Source organism: Cherax quadricarinatus, chromosome 3 (assembly GCF_038502225.1).
Source record: "Cherax quadricarinatus isolate ZL_2023a chromosome 3, ASM3850222v1, whole genome shotgun sequence".
NCBI lineage: Eukaryota > Metazoa > Arthropoda > Malacostraca > Decapoda > Parastacidae > Cherax > Cherax quadricarinatus.
The window spans coordinates 45,486,909-45,507,004 of NC_091294.1; the positions used below are offsets into that span (position 1 = coordinate 45,486,909).

A 20,096-nucleotide genomic window follows, 5' to 3' on the forward strand; every position below is an offset into this window, starting at 1 on the left:
TCTGGCAAAGTTTACATTACGTTTGGTCTACATCTGGTGGTGGTGATTTAACCTGCCCAAGATACTCGTAACCCAGCCAAAAAGGCGCAAAGCAATCTTTTCTAGTGAGGAGTGTTGGGCTCTGTGTAGAGCTTTATCAAGTCATTGACTTGCTGAAGCTCTTCAGAGAGTGACACTTTCTCGCAATAACGACTTGGTCTGGACCTCTTATATACATCCTTCAGCGCCGCGAGGTACTGGCGGAAGCTCTCTCAGGGAAAAAACCCAGATTCACGCTCTTCTCTCTCTCTCTCTCTCTCTCTCTCTCTCTCTCTCTCTCTCTCTCTCTCTCTCTCTCTCTCTCTCTCTCTCTCTCTCTCTCTCTCTCTCTCTCTCTCTCTATCTATCTATCTATCTATCTATCTAACTATCTATCTATCTATCTATCTATCAGTCCACTGATCAGGTGAAACATCCCAGACTCAAGAAATACAGTATTTTCTGTCATCGCCTCGTCTGCCTCTTTATTTGTATTAATAAATCCTCTTCAGATCTTATACGCCATAATCATGTCTTCCTGGATTACCCTCTAATCCGGTGTCGTGAGTCAGAAGAAACTGCGGGTGTAATGATGGGCACCGTGGGTGTAGTGAAGGAGGAATATAGACCATGGGTGTGGTGGGGGTAAGAATGCAGAAGGCGGGTGTGGTGAGGGAAGAAATATAGAACGTGGGCGTGGTGAGAGAGGCGGTATAGACTATGGGCGTGTTGAGAGAGACAGATATGGGTGGCGTGGTGTGCTACAAGGGGGCAGTGTGTGTGAGAGCGTCGTGCTGGAAGGTAACAGCATCAGGTGGTGTGTAGCAGCAGTGGTACCACACGTGTGGGAACCTTAATAACGTCTCAGCTGTCACAGTGTCAGCACACCTCTCAGCTGTCACAGTGTCAACACACCTCTCAGCTGTCACAGTGTCAACACACACCTCTCAGCTGTCACAGTGTCAACACACCTCTCAGCTGTCACAGTGTCAACACACCTCTCAGCTGTCACAGTGTCAACACACCTCTCAGCTGTCACAGTGTCAACACACCTCTCAGCTGTCACAGTGACATCACACTACTCAGCTAGGTAGTCATTAAGAGTGATCACCATAATGGGTGTCCAGCAAACCTCGCCTTCGTCAGCCACGTCTCAGCGTTCCTCGCCGCCCCCTTTGGGTAGCAGCAAGTGTCGACGCCCCACTACTCTTACCGTGGGAGCTGCTTCTGGTCCCACCAAGACCTCCCCAACTAGTAAGGCTCCCACCAGTCCCTCGTCAGGAAAACCCTCACCGACTCGTTCCCCGACGCCCAAGAGTGGTGGCAGCCCTGGGAAGGTTCCAGCACCTGCCAGTAAGCCTACCACGTGCCCTCAGGGCCCCGTGTTGGCCACGGAGGCCCGCAGCAAGGTGAGGCCCTGCGGCTGCTCCAGGAGACACAGCGGCAGCGGTCACCACCACCCGTCACCCCCGCCAGAGACGCCTAAGAGTGAGTAGCATTGTTTAATTAACACCTCCTAGAGTGACGTTGCCTGTCTGCAAGTCGTCTTAGTACAGTTGCTCGTGGAGCACATCAGTATAAGGGAAGATAATCTTAGGACACTGGAGTCTTCTCTCTGCTTGATGGAACAAGGATGTTTTCACTCAAAAAAAAGCACAACTGCAGTAGAAATTTATTAAGACATTTCGGCTGTGGAAGAGGGTTCTTCAGTGAATACGCAGAGATGCATATCAAACATAGTTAAGGGAGTGGCCGGGTAGCTGAAATCACTGTATGGTTGAAGTTCAAGACAGACTCACTGCAGGAGGTCTACCAGTCCTTCTCATGACCTGCTTGTGCTAGACGAGTTGTGCTACAGGTTTGAGTAAACACAATGCTCCTTGACTCTGTTGGATTGCATTTTATGTACTGATTAGCGCATCTTCCAGACATCTGAGTCGTGCTTCGTCCATTTCCTTGACCAGCTGGGTGTCCTTCCAAGATATCAGATGGTCAGTCTTGTCCCAGTATTTCACCTGGGCATTAGGCATTTTTCCTAGTGTGAGTCCTGTACATATACTGGTGTTGTATAGGCTACAGTAGGTCTCTCCCTACATATTTCTGGTCACAGCGGCCACATGGTGTGGGAATTTCGAATTCCCCGTTATTTCCCTTAAGCTTTGAAAGGGGGTAGAGCTATGGGGAGGGTGTAAAAACGCTATGAGAGCAAGTGTGTAGTAAGTTTGAGAGGCCTGTAACATGATATGTAAGCCTACATGTCTGCCAAACCTACAGTTCCTACAAACTTAATAGTTTGATAATTTGGCTATAGTCTTCTGTGCCAGTGGTCTTGGTTACACATGGAATGATACAGACACCTGTAATGTCGTGGTCCTGGAGGCTGCCTTTTTTGCCTGGTCAAGTCTAATAGTGCCAGATGTGATGTATTACATTTACATTCTTAGTGATGATGATCCAGTACGTTCTTTGGTCTGTATTAACGATGACTTTTGTCTATGTTCTCTGATTTCAGTGTCGTATACTATAAATATGAGAAGAACGTCTAAGAAAGGAAGGCTTTCATTAGCTTCTTCTTTTAGGTTGAACTGAATCAACGGTCCCACGCTGTTGAGGTTATTTTTGGGGTTGTGTAAGTTTAGCCTTTTTTGGAGAAAATAAGCAGAATATCGCCCATTTAGCGAAGTCGTGTAACCATTTTTGGGATGATATTGATGAATCTTTCGGCCTCGAGTGACTCTCTATACAGATTAACCTAAACTACAATGATAGTTGAACCTATGACCATGGCGAATCTGTTTCTGTGAAAAGTATTACAGAAATGAAAACAACTAAGAGTTTCTACTGCGGTTAGTTTCATGAAATCTGGCAAGGTATAGGCAGGTCCATGTCCGGTCTTATCTTCGAGTGTAATAAACCATTTGCTTGGTCGGTGAGGACTCTGGTGAAAAGGAAGTCATTTCTAGACTACCTAATTTTTCGTTTGTGATATAAAGGTCTTTTATCTAGAGTAAATCCCCGGAGTGGCGAAGAGGTGAATTGCGGATAAAGTCGCCAGTTTGGCCAAGTGTTTGGCTAAAACACCTGTCAGGAGGTGAGGTGCAGTGTCTGTGCTGGATTGTTATGATCTTATGGCACATGCTGTTTATGTCTTGGATAATTCATGCATGGTAGCTGGTGAGGGTTAGGCTTTGGTGTATTTTTCATGCTCACTCTGGGTGATTTGTTCATGTGTGTCGATGTCATACTGGAGCTCAAGCATCTTGGATCCCTATGTGTTGGAGTCCATGAAGACCACCGAGCCCCCTAGGTCCGCCCTGGTGACTCTGATGATGGTGTCACGTGCCGAGTTATTACCTATAATGCAGTGTTGTGGAAATGATGACTTAGGGGGTTCTGAAAGTCAGACGGCCAAGATACACTTGATAAAACCTTTCTGGAATCCGGAGTCACTGTAGTGGTGCTTACAGATGATAAACTCCGCGTCGTGTGCAGGTCTGCGATTACCTGCGGCAAACTTGAACCGCTGGTTGCGGCTTCTCTAAATATAAATAATTCACGTTAGGCGTTAAACCCATGCGAGTCATTCAGCGCAAGACGTGGTAAAGGCTTGATCCTCTGTCTGCTGAGCGCATGATAGACGTACTTCCTATTTATACTCACCTATATGCTTCTTTAGTCCGGCGCGAGGCTCCTGCCTGGCCTCGAGGTTAGCCTCCTGCTGAGAGAGCCTCATACTGCCGATGACCATCGACCTGCAGCGAAGCAGCGGGCTTGGAAACCTGACACCACAGTATAAAGGTATGAATGTTGGCCAGTGCTCTGTCTGACAGGTTGTTGATGATGTGAGGATCTGCCTGTCTTCCTATCTGTCGTCTCTGTAAAGGTTGTTCGGCAAGTTTCATGTCTAATTTACGTTTCTCTTCAGCTGACTCTTTTCCCCACTCGTCTGCTGTGTCTGACAGGAATGACCTTAGACTTACAGGAATGACCTTAAGCTCTTACAGGAATGATCTTAGACTCTTACAGAAATGACCTTAACATTCATAAGAAAGACAGCATTCATAAATCATTATTGTTTTAAGGTATGTCGTCACGAGACTTAAATATATCCAACTGATATTTTTTAGTTTTCAGACGACAGTGATTTTAAGAGCAAGTGCGTAGCATAACCAGCGTTTTTCCGCATAAGTCATCGTCGCAAAAACATTAGAAACAGTAACTGTTAACCTATACACCTTCATTGTGTGAAAATGTCTGTTTAATTGCTTGCTTGTTAGTTTAGTTTGTTCGTATTTTGGAGTGTTGGTTTGACCTTGTGTGTGGTGCGCCTTATATATGGAACCTTGTATTGACCAGAGCACTCAACCAACTGTTCGTATCAACACTGTAAATTTTTATTTCCTTTCCTTACAGCCTGACTTCCTGTCTGCCTCCCTCCCCCTACCTCCCTCGCTCCCTCACTCCCTTTCGCAAACGACGGGGGCACAATCTGGAGTATACCTGGAGGGTGTTTCAGGGGTCAACGCTCCCGTGGTCTGGTCCGTAATCAGGCCTCCTGGTAGATCAGAGCCTAATGAACCAGGCTGTTACTGCTGGCCGCACGTAAACCGAAGTACGAACCACAGCCCGGCTGGTCAGGTACTGACTTTAGGTGACTGTCCAGCTCCTTCTTGAAGACAGACAGGGGTCTTTTGGTAATTCCACCTATGTATGCTGGGAGGCAGTTGAACAGTCTTGGGTCCCTGACACTTACTGTGTCAGGGGCCCAAGACAGAACAAAACAACTGAAGCTAAATCGCGCTTTTAAAATTACTTACAAGCAGTGTCCAGAATATCTTTCTGCCAAGTCTGTCAAGGCTGGGAACCAAAGCAATTATAATGTAAATAACTCTACTTACCTTATTTACTTAGCGGTTTTGACTATTAAGGTTTAAATAAGATATCAGAAGAACCCCAATGAAAATAAGTCACTTTGATTTTTGGGGTTATCGTGGGTAATGTATGCATGATAATTTATGTAACTGCATTTATATGTGTACCTATACCTGAATAAACTTAAGAGTGGTGAGTGGGTTGACAACTGGCAGACATCAAGGTCGTCTCACACCACCACCTCCATGTTCCAGAGAGTATATATGTAGCTTGTGCTAGTGTCGCCTCTTTTGTGGGTATACTGTACTCTTTGGGTATACTGTACTCTGCGTATACTGTACTCTGTGAGTATACTGTACTCTGTGGGTATACTGTACTCTGTGGGTATACTGTACCCTGTGTGTATACTGTACTCTGTGGGTATACTGTACTCTGTGGGTATACTGTACCCTGTGGGTATACTGTACTCTGTGGGTATACTGTACTCTGTGGGTATACTGTACTCTGTGGGTATACTGTACTCTGTGGGTATACTGTACCCTGTGGGTATACTGTACTCTGTGGGTATACTGTACCCTGTGGGTATACTGTACTCTGCAGGTATACTGTACTCTGCAGGTATACTGTAATCTGTGGGTATACTGTACTCTGTGGGTATACTGTAATCTGTGGGTATACTGTACTCTGTGGGTATACTGTAATCTGTGGGTATACTGTACTCTGTGGGTATGATGTAAATAAGAGTCTTTTTCCACATAGTGTACTCTGAGTACATACACTTTGTGTTTGGATGTTCTTAACCTTCGTGTGGGTCTGTGTGAATTAGTTACACAGTTGTGAGAGAAATGGAAGCAGATTGTATACACTTCCACTTATCCAGCGCTGAGGGTTGAGCACTATACTCTGTATCCAGTACTTCACAGTGCAGTGTAGTGGTTAGAGCACTGACCTGTAAATTTGGTACTGCCTTGGCACGGGTTCGAATCCTGTAGGCTGTTTACAGTTATTACGATTTGGTAAATAACTAATAAATAATAATAATAACTGATGCCGCTGTAAATGTTTGAACGAATATTAAAAAATAATTGTAAATTGTGTGTTCAACCTATTAATGGTAATTTTCCTACCCTATTACAAACGTCTATTTCTAAACGTTCCTGTAAACTTTGCAGCTGATATTTGCTGTAGTTATTGTAGGTTAGCTTAGCCTACATGAGCCTACAACAACGCATCGTACTTACAAATGAGCAAATTAAGAATAATGGGCCGTGACACGTCTGGCAGCACGGTGGTAGGCAGAGCCAGAAAGCGTTCATATCAACACGAGTGACACAGGTGGTGAGAGAGATTATATTACCTAACATTTCCCTGCCTCATTTCGCAAAGTATATTTGTTACTTAATGTGAATGGTGTTTTTTTTTTTTTTTACTTCAATGGTCGTAATTGACTTTGTCAAAAGTGACGAATAAACTCGGAGATCAAAACACTTTGGTAATCTTGATTTTTTCTTATTTTACATGTATGACTTATGACATCCGTCGCAAGTGTATATATACTGAGAAGTATGTACCTTTCATTGTATATAAACTGAGAATTATGTACCTCTCAGTGTATATACACTGAGAATTATGTACCTCTCAGTGTATATACACTGAGAAGTATGTACCTCTCAGTGTATATACACTGAGAAGTATGTACCTCTCAGTGTATATACACTGAGAATTATGTACCTCTCAGTGTATATACACTGAGAAGTATGTACCTCTCAGTGTATATACACTGAGAAGTATGTACCTCTCAGTGTATATACACTGAGAAGTATGTACCTCTCAGTGTATATACACTGAGAAGTATGTACCTCTCAGTGTATATACACTGAGAAGTATGTACCTTTCATTGTATATAAACTGAGAAGTATGTACCTTTCATTGTATATACACTGAGAAGTATGTACCTCTCAGTGTATATACACTGAGAAGTATGTACCTCTCAGTGTATATACACTGAGAAGTATGTACCTCTCAGTGTATATACACTGAGATGTACCTCTCATTGTATATACACTGAGAAGTATGTACCTCTCAGTGTATATACACTGAGAAGTATGTACCTTTCATTGTATATAAACTGAGAAGTATGTACCTTTCATTGTATATACACTGAGAAGTATGTACCTCTCAGTGTATATACACTGAGAAGTATGTACCTCTCAGTGTATATACACTGAGAAGTATGTACCTCTCAGTGTATATACACTGAGAAGTATGTACCTCTCAGTGTATATACATTGCGAGGATGATTTAATCCATATTTTATACATTGAACCTTCTGAGGCTTGGTGAACAGCGACATACAACCTTAATGACCCTTATTGGTTGGTTAATGGGGTTTAAAGCCTATTAGCCACACGAGGGGTCATTAAGGCTGCATATCACCAGTTCACCGCCATTCAAAAATGCTTAAACCCCTAAAATAGGAACCTAACATGAATCTTGAACTTATATTCACTGAAAGAAATACCCCTGACTTGACACTCGTAAGAATGTGGCATTGAAGGCTGTCACACCTGACAGCCACTGCTGACAGCACAGATTAGAGGCCCCTTGTTGTTAAACTGATCCAGTTTGACTTGGAATTCAGCTGACACCTTGGTCATAGTTTAGAGACGCTGACGAGTAGTCAGTCGAGGCACAAACGCTCAGGAATTTAACAAACCTAGACACCCACACTGACCTGTCTGTTTACCTTTGAATACCACGACGACAAAATAAAAGTGTTTTAACCTGACGTGAGCCTATGTAGAGCCTTATCAGGTCTTCATAAAGCTCTACACTGAGCGAAACGTTACCACAATCAGAGCTTATGGGTAGTATTCTGACATATACAGTCAGAGACTCGTCTTAAAAGTTCGTACTTACGGCTTCAATTATTTTTTTATTTTTTTTTTATTTTATTTTTTATATATTGAGACTTAGCAAAATTACCCAGTGACGCTGAGTTTACGTGATAGTTTAAAATGATGGTCTCTGAGACAGTGTTCGGATTGTTCTCACGTCAACAGAACGTTAATGGAACAGCGTTTTCAGTCTTGGCCTGTTGGCCACACTGCTGGTGTGGCGTTGGCCACACTGCTGGTGTGGCGTTGGCCACACTGCTGGTGTGGTGTTGGCCACACTGCTGGTGTGGCGTTGGCCACACTGCTGGTGTGGTGTTGGCCACATCTGCTGGTGTGGTGCTGGCCACATCTGCCGTTATGTTTTGAAAGGTAAGGATATTATCTCTCTCTCTCTCTCTCTCTCTCTCTCTCTCTCTCTCTCTCTCTCTCTCTCTCTCTCTCTCTCTCTCTCTCTCTCTCTCTCTCTCTCTCTCTCTCTCTCTCTCACCTTGTATTTTTTAAATTAACAAACTTACTCTCAATATTGACAAACGTACTACATTCAGTTTGGGAACAGAACTACAGATGTTCCTCTTAACATAATGATAAATGAATCACCTATCACAAAGCTCACAGAGGGAATATTCCTAGGAATCCACCTTGATAACAGACTCAAATTTCAAACACATACAACAAATTTCCAAGAAAATCTCCAAGACCGTAGACATACTATCGAAGATACTGTACTATGTTCCACAGTCAGCCCTCCTGGCCCTGTATCACTCACTTATTTACCCTCATCTCGCCTATGGAATTTGTACATGGGGCTCAACAACAATTAACCATCTCAGACCATTAATTAGCCAACAAAAGGCTGCAGTCACAATAACAAATTCCCACTCCAGGCAGCACACTCCACTAATATTCAAAAGTTTAAACTTACTCACCGTACAAAACATCCATACTTATTATTGTACCTACTACATACATAGAACACTAAACTCGGATATAAACCCTCCCCTCAAACTTCTCCTTACCAACCTCAACAGAACACATGACCATAACACAAGGCACAGATCACTCTGATGTACCTAGTATCCATCTCACACTATGTAAAAACTCGATTCACATAAATGGCCCAAAAATTTGGAATTCATTACCTGTGAATATAAAAGAAACACTGTCTGTTTATCAATTCAAGACTTTTCTTAAAAGCCACTTACTCAACCACAACTAAAATACTGAATAACTGTATCTCATAAATGCATAACCTGTGACCCTATCAAACTGTTTTTTTTAATTACATTACTTAACATAATACTCCATTCTCTTGAATACACAGTAACTCGTCTAGTGGCCACCTGACCTGTTTCTGCACTACTAATCATTGATTTTACTCAATCTGATTGGATTATATTATACATTGTTATGCTACAAATTTCTACAACTATAATTATTCTTATTTGAAATACTCATTTGTACTTTATATTGTAATTTGTTTACTGTAATTTTTACCACTGAATATATCGTTGCTTAGTTAATCTTATGTTAATTTTAAGCTGCACATAATGCTCTGTATACAAGGAACTTTTGGCATGTAGATCCAATCACTGTATTTCTTTGTACAACTATGTATCATGTCCAAATTAAAAATAAATAAATAAATACTCTGCATATTATGTACATGGGAAAGCGCAATGCCAGTATGGGTCACACAGCGCTTGGACAATGGGAGGCAATCTTTGTACTTGTTCGTGTCAGGTTATTGTACCAGATCGTCTATGTCATTGTCCCTGTTATTGTCATATTTGGCCGCCCACGCCCCGTTGGCCGCCCACACCTGGCCGCCCACACCTGGCCGCCCACGCCCTAATAGTCATACCCGTTGAGGTCATCACAGGTAAAGGGGCTCCACTTCCATAAGTGTGTGTACTCATCTAGTTGTACTCGCCTAGTTGTAGTTGCAGGAGTCGAGTCATAGTTCTTCGCCGCGCCTCTTCGCTCGTCGCTACTAAGTCACTCTTCCTGCTCTATCAGCTTTATCGTACCTCTTCTTAAAGCTATGTATGGATCCTGACTCCACTACATCACTACCTAGACTATTCCACTTCCTGACAACTGTGACTGAAGAAATCCTTCCTAACATCCCTGTGATTCATCTGTGTCTTCAACTTCCAAGAGTGACCCTTTGTTGTTGTGTCCCATCTCTGGAACATCCTGTCTCTGTCCACCTTGTCGATTCCTCTCAGTATTTTATATGTCGTTATCATATCATCCCTATCTCTCCTGTCCTCCAGTGTCGTCAGGTCGATTTCCCTTAGCCTCCTCGTAGAACATAACTTAGCTCTGGGACTCGTCTTGTTGCAAACCTTTGCACTTTATCTAGTTTCTTTACGTGCTTGGCTAGGTGTGGGTTCCAAACTGGTGCCTTATACTCCAATATGGGCCTAACGTACACGGTGTACAGGGTCCTGAACGATTCCTTATTAAGATGTCGGAATGCTGTTCTGAGGTTTGCTAGGCGCCCATATGCTGCAGCAGTTATTTGGTTGATGTGCACCTCAGGAGATGCGCCCGTGTTATACTCACCCCAAGATCCTATTCTTTGAGTGAGGTTTGTAGTCTCTGGCCCCCTAGACTGTACTCAGTCTGCGGTCTTCTTTGCCCTTCCCCAATCTTCATGACTTTGCACTTGGTGGGAGTGAACTTCAGGAGCCAGTTGCTTAACCAGGCCTGCTCTGAGAGAGAGAGAGAGAGATCCTCTATGAATGCTACATCAAAGACCATATATGTAGGAAAGGTCTCTGGCTGACCGTTTATATAGCAGTCTTGCAGGCACATGTTTTTGTACCTAAGCGTATGTGGGTGGGATATATGTACGTGGGTACACTAGGAAGGGTATATAAAAAAATACGGACGCGTGTGAGTGCGTAGACATTATAAATTATAGCAGGTTAGCCCTTTATAACTCTGGCATTATCCATGCCCTTAAACGTGTATTTCTCTGTGTATATATTCTGAGTTAACTTTAATGCCGCAGTTTAGCGATTAAAGTATTCTTGTCTGGTGGTAATATGCTTACGAGCAGCCTTAATGACTCCAAGTCGATAGGCTTGAAACTCCATTAACTGAACATCTGTGTCGAGGTGGACCCGACAACTGTTCCTATGGCGGCCTCTGTTTTCTTATACTAATGCTTTAGAAACTTGACCAGTAGATGATTGAGAGAGATGTGTAACACTTGAGGGACTGATCACCTCAAACTCCCTCTTCGCATTTTCCACTGTTCTCTGTATTGCACTGAGGAAGCCACTGGTGGGCGAAACGTGAAGATTCTCAAGTGTCGCATGTCTCCCTCTGCTACTCTTTTATTGCTAGTTTTCTCAGATTCCTCTAATTTATATGTTACCTTTGGAGACTTTCTCACTTTCTTTTTATTTGGTTTTGCTTAGCCATAAATATATTTCTTATAGGTCTTGAGGGAACATCGATCAGATGGGCACTTAAAAAAAAGTACGTTATTTATGTGTCCTTTACAAAATCAGTCTTCGGTTCTGGATGTTTTACTCTTGTTAGAGCTGTCACACTGACCATGGCGTACCCAGAACTGTGCTTCATAATAAAATGCATATAGAAAAATCACGATTTATCAACGTCATTATTGCCAAATGACGTTATTGCAAGTAGATGTTGTGCATCGCACGGTGACCGCTGCTGCAGTATGCTGGCGCGTTACAATGGTAGCACGACCCCTCACGTGCATGAGGTGCGCTGGTTTTGCTTTATCTGTGCTGGTGTTGACCTCCAGCTCCCGGTGTCAGCTCAAAGCATAGCTAAACTGAATTGTGGTTCGGTTTTGGGATGTTGGCAAGTAGACGCTTCGGCGATACTGTCAATATGGAAGAAATTACGTCGGTGGGTACACTTATATCTTTATTGCATACGTTTCGCTCCTGAGGCCTTGGTCTATGCAGTGACTAAGGTCCCAGGACTGAAACGTGTCCTGTGATGATGTCCTAAGTATCCTTTATCCTCAGGATTTTATGCCTAGCAGGTGCTAGTGTTGGCACTAGCCATTCATAGAGTACATGGGAAAGAGAGACCACCAGACTAACTGTAACCTCCCTCCGAGGCTGTCTACCCAGAACTATCTACTTGTACCTAGCTAGTGGTTCTTAATCTCTATCACAGTTGGTCGTCGTCCTCCTCCTCCTTTCTCCACATAAAATTCTAAATGTAAACATTAAAAAAACCTTCTTTATTTAAATAAGAAAAATGAGAAACTAGCTGGCCTCATCCCTATTATTTTAAACTATTGAAAAGTCTGAGAAAATCACAGATTCACAGAAAACTAAAGATTTTCGTCATTGCTGCCGGGTTTGTAAAAATTTTTCATCTCCTTAGGGGGGCGGCGATCCCCCCACCCCAACCGGTTAAGAACCAGTGATCTAGATTAAGGACAAACGCGTATTATCTAGGCATGTGAGTCAAGGATAGGAAAGCTTAGTTGTGATTACTGGAAGAATTAATTAGTAGCAGAAGAATAGGGAGAAAAAAAAAAGAAATAATTTGAGATGAGGAAACATGAGACACAGTGGATTATGGAATAAAGAGGAATGGAGAATTGCAGTTTTACTGGCGCAAATATTTAAATTCTTCTGAACTGGCCTATCACTGTGTGTGTGTGTGTGTGTGTGTGTGTGTGTGTGTGTGTGTGTGTACTCACCTAGTTGTACTCACCTAGTTGAGGTTGCGGGGGTCGAGTCCGAGCTCCTGGCCCCGCCTCTTCACTGATCGCTACTAGGTCACTCTCCCTGAGCCGTGAGCTTTATCATACCTCTGCTTAAAGCTATGTATGGATCCTGCCTCCACTACATCACTTCCCAAACTATTCCACTTACTGACTACTGTGTGTGTGTGTGTGTGTGTGTGTGTGTGTGTGTGTGTCCGTGTCCTTGGTGAAGGCAGGAAGCTTGTCTGTGTATACAATTCCATACACCGGAAGAGCCCTGTATGCATGTGTATGTGTACATGAGTTTAGGAAATTCCAGAACAAACACATAGCATATCTAACACACACACATATATACAACACTTTGGTATGTTTATTTCTGAAATCTTTCGTCTACTTCTTCAGACCAATAATGAGGCGACTAAAATTGGAGACAGCAGCAGCAATCGGGAAGTAAAGATGTGACCAGCCTTACGTAGGTGTTACCTACGTCGTAAATAGTTCTCTGAAGGCTCCTGTTTAGGTTTTTAACTCTTTTAGATACGTTAGTCTGGCAGACACTGATGTTATGCCTGTGTACTGCTAGAAACTGGTTAAGCGTAAGGTGTACTCCAGATCCTGCTACTTTCACGGTACATAATGTGTCGGTATGAAGGCAGAGAATGCAGAACCCTTTATGAAACGATGTTTTGTTTAGGAGTGAGCGAAACGCGAGGTCTGCTTAAGTCATAGACCTGAATAAGCTCGTTACGTGTGTCGTTATACACGCTTGCGAGCGAACTGCCTCAGCCACCACACAATGTTCCTCACTCGGAAAGAAACTTTGTATTTGATCTGTTAATTTTTAAAGGGGTGGAGGGGTAAGCCAGCGGAAGGTCTCGGTCAGATGACCGAAAGCTCACCAGCTATGGGTCATCATATGACTAAAACGCGTGTCAGGAAACACTTGTCCTCTATCCTGACAAACCTTACCTTACCTAACCTTGTCTGTCCTTCGTGATAATTGCAGTTTCTCTGCATGTGTGTGGGAGGGTTGAATTTTGGTTCGTGGAAGTACTGTGTCTACCATTCCTGTAGTCTCTGTGAATTATCCTGTAGTCTGTCTACATGCACATCTTCTTTAGATACAATTGCACCCTCCGCGAACCTTTTAATATAAGAATTTTTCAGTAGTAGGTTATTTATGTAAACCAAGAACCGCGGGGGACCTAGAGGTGAGCCTTTTAGGACTCTGCTGACTGGGGAAAAAATCTGAGTTAAACAAGCACCACTCTTGAAGACCTACTGGCCTATTATAGGCAAATCTTACTCGCCAGCATCTCCACCATAACTGTGAAGCATTCCTTCCGTTTGGGTCATTCAGTGCAGGGTAGTGGAGGCTCTGGTCCTCTCTCAGAGAGACATGTTGCTTTTTTGTACTCGCCGGATGCTGAACAGTGCGGAGAACGCACACACGCGTCCTCCAGCACGCCATGCTTGCAGGAGGTGCCTGCAGGCAGGCAAGCAACTTGCAACACCTGTGACTTCCCTCCCTCCCTCCCGTCACCCCGACGTTCCTCAGGGCTTAGACCTTAATTAGTTAGGGTAGGAGGTAGAGGTTAGGGAGGTGGCACTACCCTGATGTACCTATAATTGGAAGAGTATTAAGTCTTGTTAATAACGATGCTCAGGGTCGATAGGTACATATATAAATATTTAATTTTATGTGTATAGGATGTGTTGTATATAAGATGTATGTTGGTGAATGCATGTTTGTGTACATATACGATGATCATGGTTTGTGTAGGAAGGTAGACATGTACATAGATACTGTGTGTGTGTATATATATATATATATATATATATATATATATATATATATATATATATATATATATATATATATATACATACAATAGAATCACAGTAAACAGGTGATATCACAATATGCAAAATAACTGGTGAAAAAAGAGTAAAATCCCAAGCACTTTCGTTATTTTTCACATTAACAAGCAATAGTAAAAATAATAGAACACAAAACTACGACCTCACATACGACCTCACATACGACCTCACATACGACCCTACTCACTGAACGTGGAAGTGCAGTGAAGATTTAGTTAGGTCACATGTCATTCTTAAAATTTACTTGACATGTCAGGCATAGTTTAAAAATCCTCACAAATTCTATTCATAAATAAGCTCCTCTCTTCTATGTGCGGGTTATTTGTGTATAATTCTGTTCATTATAAAATCTAATTTATACAACCCAGACCTTATATTTACATCAAAATCAAAATTATTTCCTTTGAAATTTGATTTTGTTCAGGTATTTATCTGGTGTTGTGAGTAGGTTAAAAAGAGGTGTGATAAATTTGCATAAGGAAGAATCTTCATATTCTACTAAGAATTTTTCGTTTAGTTTCAAAGGCACGTTAAATCAAAGTTTGCTTTGATAAGAATCAAAGCAAATACGAGAGTCAGTGAATCATAACCGCAGAGATCAAGGTTAAACTTCACAATGACAAGTTGTTACTCCATGATCCTGCAGGTTCTCGGACGACAGGTGGACCTGGCGGAAGCAGATCTCCAGTAAAAAAAATACCATTGACTATAAGCACAAATATGAACGGTTTGCTCTAGTCTTGGCATTATTCTTTGTAGCTGCGTTGATGTTATTGCTTGCGTTGCTCACTCTTCCTGGTGCCTCTAAAAAGCGTACCTCTTGTCTGCATTCTGGCATTAAGCCCGAGGATGCTAATCGTCGGAGGCACAAAAAAGTATGTTGAAGGATAATATGGAGTGTGTTGTTATGTGTGGGTGCTGGAGGAGCTGCCCACGGCACAACCACTTCCCACTTGAGTCATGGTTGCCCTGGGCGCTACCACTTGATACAGCCCAGGATTATCCGAGCACTGCTTGCCTTGATGGACACTCTGATCATCTACTCGAGCACCGGTAAGCCAATGGTCGTTGCATCCTTCCAACTTTTTTTTATTAAAAATTCTATGCATTAGCAATATATAGAACAGGGTAGCAGCATAACAGTTACACAGTGGGATGAAAACAAACTGTTTTCCTGTCATATTCCCTCAAGCAGGAGGGTCTCGTACATGGTGTCGAAATTTGCCAGCCTGAGCTGGGAGACTTCAGTAGTGTCAACCTGAGCTGGGAGACTTCAGTAGTGTCAACCTGAGCTGGGAGACTTCAGTAGTGTCAACCTGAGCTGGGAGACTTCAGTAGTGTCAACCTGAGCTGGGAGACTTCAGTAGTGTCAACCTGAGCTGGGAGACTTCACTAGTGTCAACCTGAGCTGGGAGACTTCAGTAGTGTCAACCTGAGCTGGGAGACTTCAGTAGTGTCAACCTGAGCTGGGAGACTTCAGTAGTGTCAACCTGAGCTGGGAGACTTCAGTAGTGTCAGCCTGAGCTGGGAGACTTCAGTAGTGTCAACCTGAGCTGGGAGACTTCAGTAGGACAATGAGTATATCATCAAATATTGCTAAATCCCATGAAAGCTTCGGCTACACCACCTTCAGGTGACGCGCCCCACCACAGCGTCGCCACAGAGAGGGTCATCTTATAACACAGACCATCGCCAGCGATTTTCTTGGACGAATAAACCATCCCGTGTTGATACGTTTGTTTGCCGAGTTCACTGATAAATTCCAGTGTTGAACTTCCAGGGTTAAGATTCCAGCTTAATCTAACTCATCCTAGCCAAAATCTGACCTTAAATTATGATTGCCTGATTTATTTCGATAACACAATCTGGTTTAAATACACTGTTGACAGCTATGGCGAGCAGCAGCCAGTTGATGCAAGTCATTCTTGATGCGCGTAAATGTTTTTACATTTGGACACTGGTAACCACTACTGTCTTGTCACACACAGGGTGGAGCAGGACGCTGTGTCTTGTCACACACAGGGTGGAGCAGGACGCTGTGTCTTGTCACACACAGGGTGGAGCAGGACGCTGTGTCTTGTCACACACAGGGTGGAGCAGGACGCTGTGTCTTGTCACACACAGGGTGGAGCAGGACGCTGTGTCTTGTCACACACAGGGTGGAGCAGGACGCTGTGTCTTGTCACACACAGGGTGGAGCAGGACGCTGTGTCTTGTCACACACAGGGTGGAGCAGGACGCTGTGTCTTGTCACACACAGGGTGGAGCAGGACGCTGTGTCTTGTCACACACAGGGTGGAGCAGGACGCTGTGTCTTGTCACACACAGGGTGGAGCAGGACGCTGTGTCTTGTCACACACAGGGTGGAGCAGGACGCTGTGTCTTGTCACACACAGGGTGGAGCAGGACGCTGTGTCTTGTCACGCACAGGGTGGAGCAGGACGCTGTGTCTTGTCACCCACAGGGTGGAGCAGGACGCTGTGTCTTGTCACCCACAGGGTGGAGCAGGACGCTGTGTCTTGTCACCCACAGGGTGGAGCAGGACGCTGTGTCTTGTCACACACAGGGTGGAGCAGGACGCTGTGTCTTGTCACACACAGGGTGGAGCAGGACGCTGTGTCTTGTCACGCACAGGGTGGAGCAGGACGCTGTGTCTTGTCCCACACAGGGTCTACCTGGAGGGTATTCCGGGGATCAACGCCCCCGCGGCCCGGTCCACGGCCAGGCCTCCCGGTGGATGAGGGCTTGATCCACCAGGTTGGTGGTGGAGGGTAGAGCAGGACGCTGCATAAATTTCTTGGAGACAAAGTACCGTAATAAAAGTCGCATTTAGAGGCTCTTGTATCCTCTTACCCAACATACTGCTGTTAATTTTACCAACACTTATACAGGAGCCAAGTTACTAGAAAGTTTGTTAGTGATGAGCAGTAAGTTGAACTTCCAGATGGCGCTGTTAACATTTTGTACACTAGAAATGTAGGTACAAATTTTTTACGGGAGGAGCGGGGGTTTGAGAGAGAAGAAATATCTTTAGTGTATGGAACAATGGATGCAGAAATGCTAGAAGATATAACAAAAAAAATTATTGTAAAAGGTTTTTACATACTGGAGGAATTAGGCAAAAATGCCTTTCAGCGCCATGATGGTTAAACACCAGAGAAGACAGAGTTTATGACAAGACTTGAGAATGTGTTCAGGTGAGTGGAAATGTCAGAGCAGAGAATTTGGGGGATCAGAGATGTAAAGATTGCCGAGGAAGAGAGAAAAAACAGTTCTAACAGATTGCAGGTTAGTTTTGAATGGTTCCAGCCGCTGTAATGTGATTTATATTCTTCTAACCTTGCCTAACCCAAAATTAATTAAATAGCACTGGTAAGCTTACAGAAAGAGTTAAGTGGCGTTGGGCACCTTAAGAAGAAATTTAACGTGGTAAAATAAGGTGGTGATGCCTGAGACGAGTTGGTCAGTAGTGCCAGCAACACGGAAAGACAGCAGTAGCCACTGGTTTACCTGTATGTAGATATAAATCCAAATGTACACCTGTTAACCCTCTTGTGGTCTAGTTCCTAAGTCTTTTGTGCATCCATATGCTCTTGCGCTGTCGTCCACAGGATGGATATGGGGTGCACAATAAACTAGCCATTTCGGTGACAAAATCTAAATCTTTACCTGTACTGGACTGGGTGGCACAGGCGATCTAAACTTTATGTAACCAGGAGAGATGGAGAAGTGTCAGGGAGGACACTTGATGTGCAGAGTACCTCACATATCACGTCTCTGGTCACATCTCAGGTTATGCATGTCTCAGGGATGGGCGAGACCACACCTTCTGTATCTGTGATGTTCATTAGATATGTCTATGCATGGAAAAAATCACAGTAAAACGCATGATTGCAAATATGATGAAAATACCAGAGTGAAAATAGGAAATATAACCTGAGTGCTTTCATGTGCTTACACATCTTCAGAGGTGTGTGTAACCACATAAGACTCACTCTCTCTCCAGAATCTATCTAAATATCATTAATGCCCTAGAAATCAGGGTGTAATAAGGTTAATACATATGCAGCTATGAAGCTGTAAGAGGTCATACGTTGAAAGTAATTAGTTGGGTGTTGCCCAAATTATCACTGATAATCCCTTATCATCCGAAATCAAAATTATAATCCAAATGGGTAAGTGAATGAGCACGCATATACTCTTTAATTAAATGTTATGTTATAATTATCCATTATTAATTCGTTCTGCCAGAGGGTCAATACAAGTTGGAGAGAGCTCCACCCACATTTGCCAGAAGTCTGACATTACAAAAACTTACTCGCCTTTCTTGTCATTCCTGAACTGAGCAAAAAAATATTTAAATGGAAGAGCTTTCTGCTGATTGTAATGTAAACACAGTCAAGGGCGGTTTTCGAAATCTTGATAGATTTGTTATAAATTATAAAAAAAAAATGTTTCGGGTTACGTTGAGTCATTTCTGACCTGACTTAGTCATAAGAACAAATCGTGTTGTTTATATGTGATGTATGTTGTTTTAAACATGTAACTCGTGTAAAGACCCATCAGGAGCTGCACCTGCGAGTGTCCTCCGACAAGTGGACCCAACACAGTCCCGACACCACTGACCGGGTCATCTCATCACCAGTGTGTCAGGTCAGGTTTCTTGATGAAGAAACATATTCAGTGCTAATAAACCAGTGGTCACTGCTACCATGGCTAACCCAACCGCTAACCGCTACCCCGTAGTTTTATGATTGTCAGTAAACGCTGCCGACCCTTGCACTGCGCGTCACTTGTTTCCTGTTTTTTGCGTTGTCTCCGAATATTGCAATAACATAAGAAAAACCGATCCCTTGTGTTCTTTAAGAATGTGATAAACCGGCTTCTCGTGCCTGGTTCGTTGGTATGGCTGTGATCCTTCGTTCGGCTGCCATCTTTCGCGTGCCGTCTTTGGCATGGCTGCGATCCTACTCCTGCCTGCCATCGTTCGTACGACTGCCACCCTTGGCATGGCTGTGATCCTACTCCTGCCTGCCATCGTTCGCACGACTGCCATCCTTGGCATGGCTGTGATCCTACTCCTGCCTGCCATCGTTCGCACGACTGCCATCCTTGGCATGGCTGTGATCCTTCTCCTGCCTGCCAACGTTCGTACGACTGCCATCCTTGACATGGCTGCTTTACTCTTGCCTGCCATCGTTCGTACGACTGCCATCCTTGGCATGGCCATGCCCCTCGTTCTTGTTAATTTACGCGGCCTTGGCCGAGTTATATAAAAACTTTTTTATTAGACAAGAGAGCGCGTTATATATATGTTAATTAAACATTTAACATCTTTAATGTTACTTAGAAATCATTGACCTCCGGAGTTTCCGATATGAGAGTTCTTTTGTGATGGATATCTTGTTGGATCTGAAGGAAGCGCTGACGGTAGTAATGAGGTACTGACGGTAGTAATGAAGTACTGACGGTAGTAATGAAGTACTGACGGTAGTAATGAGGTACTGACGGTAGTAATGAAGTACTGACGGTAGTAATGAAGTACTGACGGTAGTAATGAAGTACTGACGGTAGTAATGAGGTACTGACGGTAGTAATGAGGTACTGACGGTAGTAATGAAGTACTGACGGTAGTAATGAAGTACTGACGGTAGTAATGAGGTACTGACGGTAGTAATGAGGTACTGACGACAGTAATGAGGTACTGACGACAG

The 20,096-nt window shown here is 43.5% G+C and overlaps 1 pseudogene; it reads left to right on the forward strand.

The window, feature by feature from the left end:
• The first annotated feature begins 534 nt into the window (after positions 1–534).
• The window catches only part of LOC128706337 (uncharacterized), a 75,101-nt pseudogene continuing 55,539 nt past the window's right edge, over positions 535–20,096 (forward strand).